Source organism: Panthera onca, chromosome C2 (genome assembly GCF_046562875.1).
Source record: "Panthera onca isolate mPanOnc1 chromosome C2, mPanOnc1 haplotype 2, whole genome shotgun sequence".
Classification (NCBI taxonomy): Eukaryota; Metazoa; Chordata; class Mammalia; order Carnivora; family Felidae; genus Panthera; species Panthera onca.
Genome location: NC_138347.1, coordinates 158,078,413 through 158,098,059, shown reverse-complemented (window position 1 = coordinate 158,098,059; position 19,647 = coordinate 158,078,413). Strand labels below are relative to the sequence as shown.

At 43.6% G+C, this 19,647-nt stretch overlaps 1 protein-coding gene across 9 annotated transcripts in view; it reads right to left on the bottom strand.

Annotated features, from left to right (window-relative positions):
- The window catches only part of LOC132682848 (uncharacterized), a 127,349-nt gene that overhangs the window by 28,123 nt on the left and 79,579 nt on the right, over window positions 1-19,647 (bottom strand). Inside the window, exon 1 of one of the 9 annotated variants that reach the window (XM_060638058.3) lies at window positions 11,669-11,899. The exons of the other annotated variants lie outside the window; for them this stretch is intronic. The gene's annotated coding sequence lies outside the window, so the exon portion shown is untranslated. Of the gene's footprint in view, window positions 1-11,668; window positions 11,900-19,647 lie in introns of those variants that run through there. 9 annotated transcript variants of the gene reach the window in all.

The following is a 19,647-nucleotide window of genomic DNA, read 5'->3' as shown; positions in this document are numbered from 1 at the left end:
TTACGATGGAAATTAGTTTTAAGATAGCCGCCACACCCTCAGACCCGGCTTTTCCCCAGTATATAGAAGGCTGGATGTGGTATGCTATGGGAGTGGCTCCGAAAGAAGGCTGGAGATTGGTCTAGGATGGGGCTGTCCTCTTGGATACTGAGTCTAGAACATTAGAGCACAGCTACTCAACAGACTGGGTCGGGGAGAAGGAGAGGAAAAGAGAAATACCACTCTACCCAGACGTGGGCTGCGGGGAACTGTTCCACCTCAGGGCAAAGCTTCCCTGGGGGTCCCGGCTGGCCCGGCTGCCTTCTTCCCAGGCACTCTGAAGGGCAATCTGCTGTCAAGCCCCTCACTAATGGACATGTGCTTCTTGGCCATCTTTCCTTCAGAGAAGGGACGTGCAGTGGAAACACCAATCCACATATTTCTGCCCTTAAAATATGAATAGGCAGGCAAGAATTATGAGACCTTTGAGGAAATCAATTGCACAAGAGAGAAAGATCAAAATAACCTGAACTGGACTCCAATGCAGAGAACAGAACGTACAAACACACACACACGCACACACATACACACACACACACACAATTACTATCACCAGAGACGCTACACTGATGAGACCAAAATAGGCTACTGTGAAAACAGAGCCATCGGAGAGCAAGAGAGAACCCTTAGAAGTTAAAAACATATAAAATTGTGCTACAGATTTTGTCCTGTGGGGAGGAGTTAACAAATTCTGATTAAAATTATATTTTCCTGTCAATGGTGAGAACTCAACGCTTTAAACAACTAAAGAATAGGATGTAGGGGGCGCCTGGGTGGCTCGGTTGAGCATCTGACTTAGGCTCAGGTCGTGATCTCACGATTCGTGGGTTCGAGCCCCACGTCAGGCTCTGTGCTGACAGCTCGGAGCCTGGAGCCTGCTTCGGATTCTGCGTCTCCCTCTCTCTCTCTGTTCCTCCCCTGCTTGCACTCTGTCTCTCTCTCAAAAATAAATATTAAAAAACAAATAGGATGTAGAACTTACAAAGCACCAAAGGTAAAGAAGAAAATGTTGTAACAACAAAGAAAAGGAAGACACGGAGAGAAACTATGAGAAGCATGTGAAATAGACAATGAAAATAAATGATGGGGATGAGCCTAAATATATACATATTTATAATAAATACAAGGAATTTAATTATTTTAAGAGATAGACTTTCAGATGGGAAATATGTAGAACTGAGCTGTTAGTTATAAAACATTTTTTTTTAATGTTTTAATGTTTAGGGGCCCCTGGGTAGCTCAGTTCATTGAGCGTCCAACTTTGGCTCAGGTCATAATCTCACGGTTTGTGGGTTTGAGCCCCGCGTCAGGCTCTGTGCTGACAGCTCAGAGCCTGGAGCCTGCCTCAGATTCTGTGTATCCCTCTCTGTCTGCCTCTCCCCCACTTGTGCTCTGTCTCTCTCTCTCTCTCTCAAAAATAAATATAAAAAAAATCAAATTTCTTAATATTTATCTTTGAGAGAGAGAGTGGGGGAGGGGCAGAGAGAGAGGAAGATGCAGAATCTGAAGCAGGCTCCACGGTCCGAGCTGTAAGCACACAGCCCAACACAGGGCTAAATTCACGAGCCGTGAGATCATGACCTGAGATGAAGTCAGACACTTAACCGACTGAGCCATCCAGGCGTCCCAGTTACAAAACCTTTTAAATGGCACCAAATTGAATGACTGGAGATAAACCTAGTAAGTGCTACCAAAAAGAAAGCAAAAAGAAATGCAAGTCAAAACCACAATGAGATATCACCTCACACCTGTCAGAATGGCTAATATCAAAAAAGACAAGAAACGATGAGTGTTGCCAAGGATGTGGAGAAAAAGGAACCCTCCTACGCTGTTGGTGGGAATGCAAACTGGTGCAGCCACTCTGGAGAACAGTATGGAGGTTCCTGAAAAAATTAAAAATAGAACTACCATATGAGGCAGTAATTCCACTACTGGGTATTTACCCAAAGAAAATGACAATACTAATTCAAAAAGATATATGTACCCCTATGTTTACTGCAGCATTATTTATATGAGCCAAGATACGGAAGCAGCCCAAGTGTCCGTTGATAGATAATGGATAAAGATGTGGGGGGTGTGTGTGTGTGTGTGTGTGTGTGTGATGGTATATTATTCAGCCATGAAAAAGGGGGCTCTTGACATTTGTGACAACATGGATGGACCTAGAGAGTGTTATGCTAAGTGAAATAAGTCAGACAGAGAAAGATGAACACTGTATGATTTCACTTATATGTGGAATCTATAAAAAGACAAAACAAATTAGTAAACAAAAAAACAGACTCTTAGATACAGACAGAGTGCAAACTTGTGATAGCCAGAGGGGTGGTGGGCAGGGGGAACAGGTAAAACAGTGAAGGGATGAAGAGTTACAAGCTTCCTGTTATAAAATAAATAAGCCACAGAGATAAAAAGTACAGCATAAGTAACAGAATTAAAATATACTGTAATAATGTTGTGTACTGATGGATGGTTATTATACCTCTCATGATGAGCACTGAGTAATGTACAGAATTGTCTGTACACCTGAAACTAATATACTAATATACTTGTATGTCAATTATTCTTCAATTTAAAAAAAGCAAAAAATTCAATATTAATACCAGGTAAAAATAGACTACAAGGCCAAAAGCAAGGGAATATTTTATGTGGATTAAAGATTCAATCCAGAAGATAATAATAGTCACAAACTTTTTTCACTGAAAAACACAGCATGGATCTTTGTAACAAGTGTTAGAAATGCAAAGCAGAAACTATTAAATTCGTGATCATAGGGGGAAACTTTTGCACATCTTTCTCAAAAATTGACAGCTTGAGTAGACAAAAATACAGGCAAGGCTTTAGATGATTTGAATACACAATCATCAAACTACATTAATTTCATAATTAAACTCAGTTCTCATCTAACAGAAAACATGCTTACATTTCCATGGAACACTTAACAAATCTGATCAAGTATTTGGCCACAAATAAAATCTCAATAAAACCTTGAACAGATACATGTTACAGGTCTCTTGGAACTCTAACCCGAGAGTAATTTATAAAAGAAAATCAAAGCTGAAATTAGTGAGTGTATGGCAATGAATCATAATGAGGGCACTCAGCTCAAAATCTACAGGGTGCATCAAAGAGGGGCTCTAAGTTTAAAATGCATTTGGAAATCAAAGATTGAAAATGCACTAAACAATCATCTCAGTATTAAAAAAAAAAAAGGCTAAACAAAGTAGAACAAAGGGAATCAATAAAGACAAAACCAGGAATGGTGAAATAGAAAACAAGTAAGTCAGTTTGATTATTGAAACCAAAAGATGTTTAAAGACCGATAAAAGAAACCAGTCTGATAAAAAAAAAAAGGTAAACAGAACAAAATTATGAATACTAAAGAGGATGTAACTATAGACATAGATGTTATTTCAAAATTACTAGAGAAAATACACATGAATTCCAATAAATTTGAAAAAGTTTTGAAACAAAATCGAAAACAGAAATAATATTCTAGAAACATATAAACTATTAAAATGACTTAACAAGAGGCAGAAAACCTGAAAAGATCAGTAACTATAGGAAAAGAAAATTGGAAATGGAGTCAAAGGTCCCCTACTTGTTTCTAACCCTTATCAGCTGGGTCCCAGGCCCAGATGTTTTTACCATTTACTTTTTTCCCCTGACTTTAACAACCTTTAAATTTTGAAGTACATATTAATCCCTGTGCCAGATTTCTACAGAACATAGAAAATACGCAAAGATTCTCAATTTATTCTATAAAGCTAGTGTAACCTAGATGCCAAAAAAATGGATAGAATGACACTAAAATAGCAAAGTGCAGACAAGAATTCAGTAACTCAAAATGCCTATTAAAGCCAAGACATTTAATAGTAAGAAATTTAATATTTAATAGGGAACTTGGTATTAATTTGGTGGAATGACCATCGAAAGTGGTCTAAGGCAGTGCGGGATGGAGAACACGTGTCCCACCTGAAAGAGGTCGTCAGTTTAGTGTATAGCAGGAATTAGGAGCACAATCTTATTAATGCATACATAAGCAAAAATTCTAAACATAATAACAAATCAAAATTAGTAGTGTCTTAAAAGAGTAACACACTATGACCTAGAAAGAGGGTTTATCCAACAAATGCAAGGAAGACTCAATGTTAGAAAAATCTATTATAAAATTCAATTCACTAACATTTCAGAGGAGAAAAAACACATGAGCATCTTGATGAAGTCATAACGGCATTTAATAAAACTGCACATCAATTCCTAATAAAAAGTTCTTAATATGCTCAGTTCAGAGAAAATATTGATAAAGGATATAGAAAGAAACCTACGAAATGATCTATTAACACTGAGCAATTAGAAGCAAGACGCCTGGGTGGCGCAGTCGGTTAAGCGTCCGACTTCAGCCAGGTCACGATCTCACGGTCCGTGAGTTCGAGCCCCGCGTCAGGCTCTGGGCTGATGGCTCAGAGCCTGGAGCCTGTTTCTGATTCTGTGTCTCCCTCTCTCTCTGTCCCTCCCCCGTTCATGCTCTGTCTCTCTCTGTCCCACAAATAAATAAAAAAACGTTGAAAAAAAAAAAAAAAATTTAAAAAAAGAAGCAAGAGAGGGACGCTTGCCCATCGTCATCACTGCCTTTCCACACCACACCAGCAGTCCTGGGCAAGGCAGTGACTGGAAAATAGAGAGAGGAATAAACACTGCAAAGGAAGAGAAAACAGTTTGTTTCAAAGTATGTGGTTGTTGTCATTAAAATCCAAAACCATCGACTTGAAAATGGCTAAAACTATGAAAATCGATCAGCAAGGTGCCTAGATGTAAGGTATCTTATCTGTTCTGCACCTGCACATCTCAGAGATACAGATATGAGAAGTGGATAAGGAAGACCAAGGAAATACAATGTGTCGCTCCTCTTGAGTTCTTGAATTTTCTAAATTATGTTTAATGGTTGAATAAAATTCTAACAGTGTCAGATGTGGTTGTATAAGTGTACATAGAGGAAACATTTAAGACAAATTCCATTATAAACAGGGGAGGGTAAAAGGGGGCCAAGGAAAGTAAGGTTTTCTACTTCTCTCAAACTGGTAAAGCGTTAGCATCAACAGACTGTGATAACCACACACATGTGCAACACAGACACAATAGACGGGGACAACACATACACACATACACACACATAGCTACCTGCAATGTCATATCTAGCCAGAACACTACAAAACACACAGCCAAAATCACTACACATAAATCAAAATGAAATTCTAAAAAATGTTTAAGTAACCCAGAGCAAGACAAGAAAAAGAAAACAGAAATAAAAAGAGAGAGTAAAAGCAAAAAAGAAAAATAAAATGGCCACCTTAAGTCCTAACACACCAATACTTAAGTTAAATAAAATACACCAATTAAAAGAGATTGGCTGAGTGAATAAAGAAACATGACCCAACTATATACTGTCTACAGGAAATTCACTTCAAGTATAATAATAAAGATAGATGAAAAGGAAAAGGATAGAAAAAGATATATCATGCAATAAAGCAAGAGCTAGCAGGAGTGCTATATTGATATGAGATCAAGTAGGCTTCAAAGAAAAGAAAATTACCAGAGACAGAGATAGATATCACATGATGATAAAAGGGTCTAACCATCAAGAAAATACAACAGACAAGAGGGCTGCAAATATAAGAACCAAAAACGGATAGAACTAAAAGAAGAAACAGAGAAATCCACAATTATAATTGGAGGCTTAAACATCCCTGTCTCAAAAGTTTATAGAAAAAACCAGAAAATCAGCAAGGACAGAGAGGACCTCAACAACATCATCCATCAAGAGCAAATCAACATTTATAAAACACTTCACCCAACAATAGCAGAATACACATTCTTTTCAAATGCCTGTAGAACATATTCAAAGAAAAGCAATACCCAGAGCCAAACCGCCCCCCTCACTCACACTCACTCACTCACTCGCGCGCGCACACACACACACACACACACACACACACACGAAACCAGAAATAAATAACAGAAAGGGAAGTCTAAACACTTGTAACTAAACAGAAGATTGCCAAGCGATACATGGTTGAGAGAAGTCTCCAGAGAAATAAAACATGCTAAACTGAATTAAAATGAAAAAAAAAAAAAAAAAACCAAAAAAAAAACAAAAAAAACCAAAACCCAGCATATCAAAAATCTGTGAGACACAGCTAATGCAGTGCCAGGAGGGAAACTTGTAGCACTAAAATGCTTGTTTTAGAAAAGACAAGTCCTAAATAATAATCATCTAAACTCAAGAACCCAAGAAGAGTAACAAACCTAAAGCAGGCAAAAGAAAGGATATAAGAAAGAACAGAAACCAGTGAAATTGAAAATAGAAAAATAAAGGAAATGAAAAACAAAAATCTGGTTCTTCAAAAAGATCAGGCAAATGAACAAATCTTTTAATAAGAAAAAGACTTCAATAAGAAAAAGCAAAAGAGAAAAAAAAACCCCACAAATTACTATATACCCTGAAAGCACCAAAAGAATAGTAAGAGAAATATGAATAACTCTATGAATAACTCTATACACATAAATTTGGCAACTAGACAAAGTGGACCAATTCCTTAAGAAACACTGACTACCACAAGCTCACCCAATATAAAATAGACAATTTGAATAGCCCTATAAGTATTAAGGAAATTGGATTTTTAGTTTTAAATCTCCCAAGAAAGGAATCTCCTGGCCCACATGATTTCCTGGGAGAAGTCTAGTAAAGAATTAACACCGATTGTACACTTTCTCTTCTAGTGAGCAAAAGAGGAAGAAATACTTCTTAATTTATCTTATAAAGCCAATATTATCCTAATAACAACACCAGACAGGGACAGGATAAAAGAGAAAACCAGAAAAAAATATCCTTCATAAAAATGCAAAACTCGTTAACAAATATTAGCAAATAGAATTCAGCACTATATAAAAGGAATTATACACCATGACCAGGTGGGGTTTATTCTAGGGGTCAAGAGGGTTCAAAATTCACATACCAGTGTAATTCATATTAACAGGCTAAAGAAGAAAATTACACAACCATACATATGCATAAAAAGCTCTGACAACATTGAACACTCATTCCTGATATAAACACTCAGAAAAACAGGAATAGACAGGAACTTCCTCAACCTGATATAAAAAGCATCTACAAACTACCGTACAGGTAATATTATACTTCATGGTGAAACACTGAATGCTTCCCGCCTAAGATGGGAAAAGGCAAGGATGTCTGCTCTAATCACTCCTGTTCAACACAGTACTGGAAGTTCTAGCCAGGGCAATAAGGCAAGACAAAAGAAATTTATAAAGAACAGAAAGAAAGCAAGAAAACTGTCTCCATTTCTAGATAACATGAGATTGCATAGAAAATCCCAACAAATCTATGGGGCACCTGGGCGGCTCAGTCAGTTAAGCAGCTGGCTCCTGGTTTCGGCTCAGGTCATGATCTCCTGGTTCGTGAGCTCAAGCCCTGCTTCAGGCTCTGCACTCACACTGCACTATGAATGCAGAGCCCGCTTGGGATTCTTTCTCTCCCCCTTTCTCTCTTCCTCTCTCAGCTAATAGACTCTCTTCAAAAATGGAAGTTAAAAAAAAAAAAAAAAAAAGGAAATCCCAGCAAATCTAAAAACAAAAACAGAACAAAAATGCACAAACAACTAGAACTTGTAAGGAAGTTCAGCAAGATCACTGAATACTAAATATAAAAACATTCAAAAATCAACCGTATTTTTTTTGCATACTAGCAATGTACATTAGTGAGTGCTAAATTTAACATATATAATACCGTTTACAACTACTCAAAAAAAGGAATTTTACATGTAAACCGAATAAAACTTGTACACAACTTGGATGCTGAAAGCCACAAAATGCTAATAAAAGAAATCAAAGATCTAAATAAATGGAGAGACATACTGTGTTCACGGATTTGAAAACTCAACATAGTGAATGTGTCAATTCTGCCCAAGTTGATATAAGTTTAATGCAATTCTTAACAAAAACCCCTATATTTTGTAGGTATAGACAAGATTATTCTAAAAATTTTTTAATGTTTATTTATTACTGAGAGACAGAGAAAGACAGAGCTTTAACATGGGAGGGACAGAGAGAGGGGGAGACACAGACTCCAAAGCAGGCTCCAGGCTCTGAGCCGTCAGCACAGAGCCCGACGTGGGGCTCAAACTCGAACAGACCGTGAGATCATGACCTGAGCCGAAGTCGGCCGCTTAACCGACCGAGCCACCCAGGCGCCCCTAGACACGATTATTCTAAAATTCTTCTGCAAAGGTAAAGGTACTAAAATAGTTAAAACAGTTCTGAAAAAGAATCAAATGAGAAAAATCAATCTGCCTGTTTCAAGACTTGGTGTGGAGTCACAGTAGCCAAGACTGTGGTATCAGTGGGGGCAGAGACAAACAGATCACTGGAAAGAACAGAGAACTCATCTAATTCCATATTATTGCCCTGCTGAGTTTCGACACAGGTGCACCAGTAACTCAGTAGAGGAAGGATGGCTTTTTCAGCAAATGGTGCTGGAGTCACTGGGCACCCATAGACAAAAACCAAATGAAGTTTACACCCTACATGAAAATTAACCCAAAATGGACAATGGACTTAATTATAAAATGTAAAACCATACAATTTAGAAAAAAAACCCTAAGAGAAAATCTTTGGGATCTGGGGCTAGGCGAAGAATCTTTAGATATGGCATGACACAATAAAAGAAAACAAGTTGATAATCGGACTTTAACAAAGTAAAATCATTCTGCTATACAGGCTGGGAGAAAATATTTGGAAGCCAGGTAGCCTACAAGAGATTATTATCTAGTTTATACAAGGAACTCTCTAAACTCGATATTAAAATAACAAGCAATCCAAGTAGAAAACGGACAGAAGAATGGACATTTCACCAAAGAGGATACCCAGAGAGCAAATAAGCACATGAGAAAATGTTCAATACAGCTATTCATTAGGAAAACGCACATCGAGCCGCTCTGGGAAACAGTGTGGAGGTTCCTCAAAAAATTAAAAATAAAGCTACCCTACGACCAAGCCATAGTACTGCTAGGAATTTATCCAGGGGACACAGGAGTGCTGATGCATAGCGGCACTTGTACCCCAATGTTTATAGCCACACTTTCAACAATAGCCAAATTATGGAAAGAGCCTAAATGTCCATCAACTGACAAATGGATAAAGAAGATGTGGTTTATATACACAATGGAATACTACTTGGCAGTGAGAAAGAATGAAATCATTCCATTTGCAACAACTTGGATGTAACTGGAGGGTATTATGCTAAGTGAAATAAGTCAGGCAGAGAAAGACAGATACCACATGTTTTCACTCATATGTGGATCCTGAGAAACTTAATGGAAGACCATGGGGGAGGGGAAAGGGAAAAAAAAGTTACAGAGAGGGAGGGAGGCAAACCATAAGACACCCTTGGATACTGAGAACAAACTGAGGGTAGATGGGGGGTAGGGGAGAGGGGAAAGTGGGTGACGGGCATTGACGAGGGTACTTGTTGGGATGAGCACTGGGTGTTGTATGGAAACCAATTTGACAACAAAAATAAATTAAAAAAAAAAAAAAAAAAGGAAAATACACATTGAGACCATACACCTACCAGTACAGACAGAAAAGAAATAGTGAAAGCACAAAATGCTGGAGAGGATGTGGAGAAATCTTTCATACACTGCCTACGAGAACGTAAAATGGCACGGCCACTCTGGAAAACAGTCTGGCAGTTTCATCAAAAAATAAACATACACTGGCTATGTGACCCAGCAATTGTACTCCGGGCATTTGTCCCAGAAAAATGAAAGCTTGTGGTCATGCAAAAACCTGTACACAATTGCTTGTAGCAGTCTTCCTTGTAGTAGCCCCAGCTGGAAACCACCAAAACGTCCCCCCCAAAAGTACACAGCAAAACAAACTGGGGCACGCCTGTGCCATGGAATACTACTCAGCATTCAAAAGGAACAAGTTGTTGACACAACAATGTGGATGGGTCTCAAGGGCATTATACTGGGTAAAAAAGCAACTAGCAGCTTCACATAATGAACGATTCCATTTATGTCACATTCTCAACATGGTAAGAATTACAGAGGCGGAGAACAGGCTAGTGACTGCCAGGGGTTCAAGACGGTGAAGGGGGTGTGGGGTGTGTGGGACCACAAAGAGGCAGCACGGACGAAGGAGACCCCCGGGTGATGCACAATTCTCCATCTGGACTGTGCTGATGGGCACACAATCCACATGTGTGATTTTGTATGGTTGGTTTTAATAATATACTATTGGTTATGTAAGATGTCACCACAGCGGGGGCGCCTGGGTGGCTCGGTCGGTTAAGCGTCCGACTTCGGCTCAGGTCACGATCTCGCGGTCCATGAGTTCGAGCCCCAAGTCGGGCTCTGTGCTGACTGCTCGGAGCCTGGAGCCTGTTTCAGATTCTGTGTCTCCCTCTCTCTGACCCTCCCCCGTTCATGCTCTGTCTCTCTCTGTCTCAAAAATAAATAAACGTTAAAAAAATAAATTTAAAAAAAAAGATGTCACCACAGTGGGCGGTGGGGGGAGGGAACTGGATAAAAGATGCCTAGGACCTCTCTGTAGTATCTTTGCAGCTTTCTATGAATTTATAACTATTCCTGAAAAAACATTTTTTTTTTTAAAGTTACTAAAGGTTAGGATACAAGCTATCTGAGATCAGGGAACTTACTGATTCTCGGGTATTTTATCTTTACCACCTAAACAGTGACTCATTCATAGTAGGCTCTCAATTAATATTTGGGAACTAGATGAATACTTCTGTTAAAGAGTCCATTTTTGTTGTCCAAGGAACATGATTATAAATGGTGAACCTCTGGAAACATAAAGACTACATGGCAAATGATGGTTCTTTCTAGAGATGCGACAGAGATGGGAAGAGAAGTTGGAAGGAGGTGAGAAAACAGAGATCTTATAAACAATGCAGAAACACACAGACTAAAGGGCTACATTTTTCGTTCCTTTCTACCTCCATCATTCCAAAAGAGGTTCGTCCTCATCTTAATGATTTTTTTAAAGGTTTTAATGTTCATTTATTTTTGAGAGACAGAGAGAGAGGGAAGAGGGAGCGGGGGAGGGGCAGAGAGAGAGGGAGACACAGAATCCGAAGCAGGCTCCAGGCTCTGGGCTGTCAGCAGAGGGCCCGACGCAGGGCTCCTATCCATGAACCGCTGAGATCATGACTTGAGCTGAAGTCGAACGCTCAACCGACTGAGCCACCCAGGCGCCCCTCATCTTAATGATTTCTCAAAACTAGAATACACGCATAATGTAAAAACAAGCAAATATACATACAGATGAGGGAATCTCCCCGATGTCTTGCCTCTGCTGTCCTGAAAGACGGTGAGTGGAGGAAGCCCGTGGTGCACCCAGCGGTGAGGGGTTTAGGGGAGCAACCCGCCCACCGTGTGCCACGGCATGTTCCAGGTTGTCTCTGAACAGATACGCCGATCAACCACAGGGTAGAAATGCATGTTCCATAGGAAATAAGTCCAGGTGGCTTTCAAGATTCTGAAATTCTTAAAATACCTTATAAAAATCATATTATGTAAGTAGTACCTACCTACTTGAGAATCCTTCTTTTCCCAACTTCTGTTGCCTTTCTGTAGTGAAGCACCAAACACGACACTTTTTAACCATCGTCTTCAATGATTGTGGTGTCTCAACTAATTAACTGCCCTCTGCAGGTGGTGCTGTAAACGCCCCTGCCCATCGCAGGGAAGACGCACTGAAAAGTGATCCATTTTATTAATTTCTCTTTTAACTTCTGATCTTCTGCTGGATCACGGCTTGAATGTGCCTATTTTAGTGCAGACATTGTACCCATGTGCAAAAAGACCACAGCAGACAGTGAAAGCTTCATTAGTAACACTTTCGTTTTACATTACATCACACAGCACCGTAGGCTTTTCAGAGTGCCTCTACCTGTATCTCTTTAAAAGCACATAATGGCCCTGCGAGGTACGCAGTATAAAAACAATCTCAAGGAATGAAATATCATACCTAAGATTTCATGTTTAGACAGGAGATGAGTCAGAAACTGAACCAGAGATTTTTGCCTCCCATTATACCATGCTTTTATGTGTTCTAGAAGGCATGCTATTTGTTACAGTCTTATAAAAACAATGCCTATTTGCAATGATGGCTGTTTCTCTTTGTTCTTCCTGCTTAACATAATACCTCAACTCTACATGTGTTCTCCCTAAATGTAAATTTAAAACATTGGCAGATATTTATTAAAGCCCAGCTATAATTTAGAGACCCAACATTCTAGTTGTGGAAGAGCTGAGCTGATTTTCTAAAAAAATTCTGGTGGGAGAATTGAATAAAGGAATCTTCCGCCCCCAAAGGCATCCTTAATTAAAAGAACAAAACTTATGGGGCACCTGGGTGACTTAGTTGGTTAAGCCTCCAACTTTAGGTTAGGTCATGATCTCATGGCTCATGCATTCGAGCCCTGCGTCGGGCTCTGTGCTGACAGGTCAGAGCCCGGAGCCTGCTTTGGATTCTGTGTCTCCCTCTCTCTCTCTCTCTCTCTCAAGAATAAACATTAAACAAATTTTTTTTTTTTTAAAAAAGAACAGAAGTTATAATCTTTTACAAAGCAAAGCCAAAGCACATCCTTGCTTTCATTAAAAAAAAAAAAAAAATCAGAAGTACAGCAAAATAACCACAGTGGAATTGTGAGGTCTTTGTTACTACCGTTAAAAGCCAGATTTACGAAGTTGGAAGGGTATAAGGTCACGTACTGCTTAAAGCTTTAAGCCATCTTCTTGGTGAGAAGCGAGACCATCAAAGGTTGTGCCGGCGTGCTGAGGGGAAATGGAGCTGCAAAATGAAATGTGTCAAAAAAAAAAATGGGAAAAGTGTGGAAAACCTGGAGAGTCTACTAAGCAAGTGGGGACTAGGATTCAGGCAGGTATGGTTGCGAATGCTTTCTTGGGGAGCGCTCTGACATCAGTGGTTTGCAAACTATGCTGCACAGAGATTCACATGCACTGTTTAGGGAAAAGCCCCGATCAATGCCTGTGTCTCTCCCCAGATACTCAACCGGTGTGGGGCCGGTCTGGGGAGAGGGTTTCGAAAAGCTCCCCCACCCAGGTAATTCTCACGGGCAGCGAGGTCTGAGCCCTCCGTGAGGGAGAGATCTTACAGGTCATCCTGTGGGTGGTGACTGTGGGGAGAGAGGCCATGGGAGCCCGAGGGCCAGCCATCCCAAGACGAGGAGGCGGGGAGACACGGACGTGCTGGGCAGCCCTGTGGGGCGCCCCGCGCACTGGTCGTGCCCCCCGGGCTTCAGCCGGCCCCTGGGTTCTAACTCAGCGGGCCTGAGGCAAAGGGGAAAACAGGAGGTACCCTCTGTGTCTCGAGGGAGCCAACCCTGATAAAAATGGGATCCTTATGGTCTCTTTTTAATTTTTTGACGGCCCCTTTCATTTTCTTTATCAAGAAAAAAAGAAAGAAAATGAGAGTTGACAAGGGTTAGCGACTCATCATTACCCAATCTGGATTTGGGGAAATCAGCCTTATAGTTAATCGGCCAAGAATTACATTTTCCCGTGTTGACCCGGCGAGAACATCTCCAACATCACGGCACAGACACCTTTCTTTTAAACATCAACTGATTTTTTTAGGGGCGCCTGGGTGGCTCAGTCTAAGCGTCCGACTTCGGCTCGGGTCATGATCTCACGGTTCGTTGTGAGTTTGAGCCCCTCATCAGGCTCTGTGGTGACAGCTCGGAGCCTGGAGCCTCCTTCGGATTCTGTGTCTCCTCTCTCTGGTCCTCCCCCTTTCGCACACACACTCTGTCTCTCAAAAATAAATAAAAAAGTATTTACAAAAATAAAAGCCAACTGATATTAAAAAAAATTTATGTGGAGGGAGAGTGCGTGCAAGTGGGGGAGGGGCAGAGAGAGACTCCCAAGCAGACTCCACACTCAGTGCAGAGACCGATGTGGACCTCACGACGGAGACGTCATGACCTGAGCCAGACATCTCACCAACTGGGCCAGCCGGGTGCCCCCCAAAACCAAGGGAATTGGATTAAGGGCAGAAACCAACCCTTTCTTCTGTTACCCCACGGTAAGTGAGTTCGGACACTTTTGGTCAAAGAAACAAAAAAAACTACACACCCCGGAAACTGTATGAGGTGTGGTTTGCTGAAGAGAGCAGAAAGAAAGGGAAGACACATGGATGAAGGCAGTCAAAGCACCGAGCTCTCCACAAAAGGCTGCCGGACAAAGTCGCCTCGGGGGCAGACAACCTTCAAACTTTTTAGGTCTCGTCCAAGGGGAGCAGACGAAGGTCAAGGAGAGACAGAGGCACAAGCTTGGGAGTCACCTGAGACTGGCACCACCCGACTTAATCACCTAAGAGGGAGAAATTAAGCTGTTGATGAGGACCTTCGATATAAAGGCAGAAATCTCTCTCCTGCTTTTCTCCCTCCTGTCTTCTCTGGGAGCCATTAAGAAATAGACCATTAGAGGGACACCCGGGTGGCTCCTGGTTTTGGCTAGGGTCATGAAGCCACGGTTCGTGGGTCGGTATTCATTGCGTATTAATCCCCTCAAAACTGGTCTTTGCAGGGAAACTTTGCTTTTTAAAAAATCAGTATGTGTTGAATAAAGGGAGTTGGTCTGGGTGTTGCCGAGGGGCAAGCACCTCCAGAGAGGCAAAGCCGTGGGCCTCCCGCTCCTCTCTGTGTGGGCTCCCAGCCCCCGTCCCTGCCACTCGGTGAAATGCATTTTCTGCCTCTCCCGGCTAATAGACTCTCTTCAAAAATGGAAGTTAATCCTTGGGCAACGCAATGTTAAACCGCCCGAGGAAGAATTAAATATTTCAGAAGAGAACATGGTAAAAAATGGCAACTGCTATTTTAGATTCTTTGAAAATTTAAGTAGGAGAGCAAAAAATAGAAAGCAGCTTGTACTTGGTACAATGGATCTAAGTTCACTTTTGTGAGATTCTCAAGAATGTGCAGGCAGACAGAGAAACAGCAAAATGCTGGGACACGGAGGGGACCGGGCCGCTCCGGTCAGAATTTCAGAGGCCCCGAGACTGCTTCAATCCCTCAGGAGTGACAAGAACATGCGGCTTAAAACAAGAAAACTGACCTATTTCCCTTGTCCTCGCCGTAAGGTGGAGGCAAGTAAAACGTGCACGCTTGAGAGGAGCAGGCTCTGGAGTTGGACAGCTTGGGTGGGGGTCCTGGCTCCCCAGGGGCGGCACCCCCCCGCTTGGAACAGTGCTTGGCCTCGGTGCCCCCGGCGACTCCTCTAAGAGCCCAGAGAGCCTGTGGGCCGGGCAGGTGTGAGTCCTGCTTGAGTGCTGAGCAGTCAATACAGGCCGGATTATGATGACACAATCATGAAACGGACCGAGGCTGGATCCATTTTTACCGCAGAAGTACAAAGAGAAAGCACGCTTTCCTCCGTAGACCCAGGCAAACCAGGTAATTGTAAAAATGCTGCAATCATTTTTCTATCCTGTGCTTTTACAATCCAATTTATTGCCCTGCTCCTCACAGCTGCTTTCCAGAGCCCGCACACTGCGGTTAAAACATATTAGCTGGAGTCAGAATAGCAGGTTCAAGTATTTATGTATTTATCGCGTGCCTCAAAGAGGCACAAGTGATGTGACTTCAATTGTTTTAATTTGCTATGCCTCGTCTCCCTCTGCCTACTCGTGTAGGCAGCCAGCGGGGAGGGAATGGGCTCTTCTCCTGCCCTGAATGTGCCACCCAGGCAGGGGCCTGGGTGGGTCCCAAAGGCACCCCCACCGCCAACACCACGCAGGGTGTGGGCTCCGAGCCTGATGCAGCCTGAAGACACCCCAATCATGCCTGCTGAGGGCCAGCTCTCAGGGCTTCCAACCTCTGCTTTTGTGACCGGTTTTGATTCCCCATGATGGGGCGGGGGGCAACTACCACGAGGACTTCCTGTGGTTTCTCTCCTTATTTTGCCTGAGCAAGTCCCTTAGCCCCTCTGGGCCTCAGTTTCTCCACCTGCGAAACGGGGATGAGGAAAGCTGCTTCCACAGGTGGGGGGCAGACTAAATCAGGTAATAAAGTGCTGGGTGGTTTACGAAATGTTGGCTCTGTTACTACAGAATTAAGATGTCTGCTTCTCCCCAAGCCCACGTGGAACACAGCTCCAGGCCCCCAAACGCCCCAGCCCGACCTTGTTCAAAGTCCCAAAGGGGCCTCCCTGCCTCCCACCTGCAGTACCCCTCCCCCGAAGTCTTTGCCCAGTCTGAGTCCTACTGCGCATTTCCATCTTGTCTCCAATGCCACCCTTTCCGTGAGGCCTCTCCACATGTCTGCTGGCCAGCTCTCCTCCCTTCCTGGACCTCCCATCGCATGTTATAAAGCCACAGGCGTGTGTTATGGATAGACACACGTCGTCAATGCCGATGCCCTTCAGGCCCTCGGCACGGGCTGCACCTCACTTGGTCCTCCCCACCCTGTCCACGGCTTGCACCTGGCTCTGGCTAATTGTCAGTCTGCTCACTTGAACTGAACAACCCAGCTTTCGGTGATCCTGACTCAGGGTCTCGCAGTTTTATGTATCAGGTTCCCAACGCGATCAGACCTAAATGAGTGTCCTAGATCCAGAGGCGCCCAGAATCTGAGACAAGCTGTGCTGCTGAGGGCACCAGGGAAGGGGGCCCCAGCGTCCCTGAAAAGCCTCGTGGTGGCCTGGGAAGGAATGGCACTTTTTTTTTTTTTTTTTTTTAAATTTTTTTTTTTTTTCAACATTTTTTATTTATTTTTGGGACAGAGAGAGACAGAGCATGAACGGGGGAGGGTCAGAGAGAGAGGGAGACACAGAATCGGAAACAGGCTCCAGGCTCCGAGCCATCAGCCCAGAGCCTGACGCGGGGCTCGAACTCACGGACCGCGAGATCGTGACCTGGCTGAAGTCGGACGCTTAACCGACTGCGCCACCCAGGCGCCCCGGAATGGCACTTTTCATTGAAGGAATGCTTCTAGACAAAACCCCCGGATACGGGTGTCGTGAAACACACAGTGGAAGGCACACAATAGCACGTTGACATCGTTACTCTGCATTGTTCTTTTCTCTTTTTTTACATTTATTCTTTTTTGAGAGACAGAGATTCATTTTTGAGAGGGCAAGCAGAGGAGGGGCAGAGAGACAGAGGGAGACACAGAATCCGAAGCAGCAGGCCCTGAGCTGTCAGCACAGAGCCCAATGCGGGGCTCGAACTCACGGACCGCGAGATCACGACCTGAGCTAAAATCAGGCGCCCCAAAATGTGAAATGTTCTAATTAAGGGACTGTTGGAATTTGGGTCCTCTGAACTTCTCCTGAGCATCTCTGGTTAGGGTGGAAATAGCCCAAGCTGGCTCACGCACTAGACAGCCGTTAGGAACGTGGGTGCTGCGGCTGGACAGGCCTAATCCCACCATTCCCATCTGGGTGCCCCTCATCAAACGTAACTGATCCGTGTATGTCCCAGCCTCTTTCTCGCTGAAAGACGTGGGCAGGGTGACAAGGGGACCATACTCCCACCTCAGAGGCCTCTGGCACGGTGACCAGCTACGCGGATCTTGGTGCAGTCCCCGGCATACAGCAAGTGCTCAGTAATGCTTTTGCTGGAATGCTGCCATAGATGCATCTGGACCTGAGGTGAGGGTGCGATTCCACTTGGAGTAAATTAAGTCCCCACAATCTATCGTGAGCCAGAGATTATGGGTGAACCTGTCTCGCTTGGTGAGCTTGAGTGGAAAGAAAACAATCCAGAAAGAGAAAAGAAAATGACCAGACCCATGCATGCTGGCAGATGTGGCACTCGCATTTTTAAAAAAGCAAGTTCAAGAAGAATGGGGTGGGGGTGGGGTGGATTAAGTTGAATGGGTTTTTCCACCTCGTTGGCTTTAACTTTCAAAATAAACTGTCTTGTGACAATAACTACATCCCTAGCTCTCAGCTCGTCACCCAAAGGTAAGAACGACATAGTAACAGGTAACAGGGAACGGTGGGTCCCAGCTGAGGACCCTTGGGAGTGGAGAAGCCAAGATACTGCTTGCTCTCGTATGGCTTACTCTTAGCCAGGGAGGGCCCTGAGAGGGCGTCCAAGAAACCACCATCCCCAAAGCCCTGTGCTTTTCAAATCCAGAAGCACTCTAACAGCCCTCTTCAGGTGATGAGGAAAAGGGACACTGGGGACCTGCCTTTTATGAAATGTACTGGTGCAGTCGGAGGGGCAGGGGGCGGGCAGCCTTGCAGCCAGCAGCATCAAGGAGGCTTTTAAAGGGGCTCATGAACTATCTGCCTTCATCCAGGACTCAAATTACCCCATGAAACGGAAGGAAACCACTTTTCGTGTGTGCAGGGGGGCAGAGAGAAGGGAGTAGTAGTGAAAACCATCTAGCACAGGAATTAGAAAACCCACTTCAAGAAGATCCGAAAGCCACGGGGCTAATCTATTTATGGTACACTGATACCAACAGTTCATCTACAATGTGCAAGAGAGGTTTTGCCTCCAGAAGTGTCTGCTTTTAAGCAGCCATTGGGCTTACGCTAAACCCAGTGGCTGGTACACTGTGGGCCCCAGCAGAGAATGTCTCCTGAAGATGTGTTCGGAAGGGCAGCGGAGGGGGACGTGCCGGGGTAGAAGTGAGCTCACTGCTTTGGGCCGCATTCCTTTTTCTTTTTTCTTTTCTTCTGCTGCAGCTGTTGCTTTTTCTCCCCCTCTAATCACTAGAAAAGGCCTCCCTGGGCCTCACTGTCCACACTGGGCCCAGAGACCAACAGCACTTGGCTGCAGACCCTCGGGCCCACTGAGCACCTGCTGGCTTAGAACCTGCATTGAACGGGGTGAGGGAACTCTAGGGCGAACTTTACTAACGTGAAGGTTCTGGTGACTTGAAGAGGAAGGGGAAAGGTGGATTCCTACAAGGCTACTTGTTTAACAATATTAGTCTCAAGCACCAGTTAGGGAAAAAAATTTTCCAGGGAAAAAAACTAAGGGAAGGTACAGTTTGGAAATTCTGGTTTCTGCTAATTTCACAAAAGCAAATCATAGGCTAGAAAAGGCTCACCAATCGCTGAGAGCTCACTCTGTATTCATCATCATTACTCAGCCTACATGGGTTACTAAGATGATACTTCTTTTTCTATTATTATGCTTTTTTCTGGAGGGAAGAGTGACCAGAGATGTATACCTGTGCCTGGTTACTGGAGTCAAACCCACTCCTTCCCCCCTCGGTTCCTCCCCAGTAACGTTCCATGTCCTTCCGGATGTGGGCACGTGCAGCTGGGCTCCCAGCCAACCATCACCTGCTCAGGCTGCCCAGTGCCCGTCTCCATCAATCTGCGGTGCCTGCATCATTTCTGGTCTCCCTCGCCCTGCAGCTTGGCTGTGAATGTACTATGTCTTCTTCTTGCCCCTTCACACCCCCTCTTCTCCCTTTGGTGCCCAGCTCCGGGACTGGGGAGATTGACACATGGTAGGGACTTCACCAATGGTTCCCAGCTCTCCGGGTGGGGAGGTGAGTGAGGCTGGGACACTGTTTTGGGC